This window comes from Myxocyprinus asiaticus, chromosome 26, assembly GCF_019703515.2.
Source record: "Myxocyprinus asiaticus isolate MX2 ecotype Aquarium Trade chromosome 26, UBuf_Myxa_2, whole genome shotgun sequence".
Taxonomy (NCBI): Eukaryota; Metazoa; Chordata; class Actinopteri; order Cypriniformes; family Catostomidae; genus Myxocyprinus; species Myxocyprinus asiaticus.
In genome coordinates, this window is record NC_059369.1 from 23,903,582 (window position 1) to 23,904,040 (window position 459).

The following is a 459-nucleotide window of genomic DNA, read 5'->3' on the forward strand; positions in this document are numbered from 1 at the left end:
ACACATAATGCGGACTTATTATCATAATGTGAGCATTAATTCTTATCTAAATACATAGCCATTTATATTTATGCATTTGGTAGATGCTTTTAGACAAATCAACTTACAAGTGAAGAATATTACAACACAAGTGACCTTTATATGTGCTTAACAACGTTTAGACAGTCTTATGGACCGTAGGGTGTGCGGTTTTTTTATGAATGAGATAGTGGGGCAGGTGTAGTGTCTTTATTGGTCAAAATGCTGTTTTATGACAGCAGAGGTGGGTAAATATAAGCTTGTTTGGCAAAAAAAATAAAATAAAAAAAAGAATAATTTAAATATAATATAATTGTCAAAATGCAATTCAGATATGAGTTTAAGTGCAAATGGAGCGTTCTATTTATTCATAGATTTGAGAGTCACGTGACTCCCCATATGTACGAGTCAACCAATCACAGCGTTTGTTTGGAATTTTGT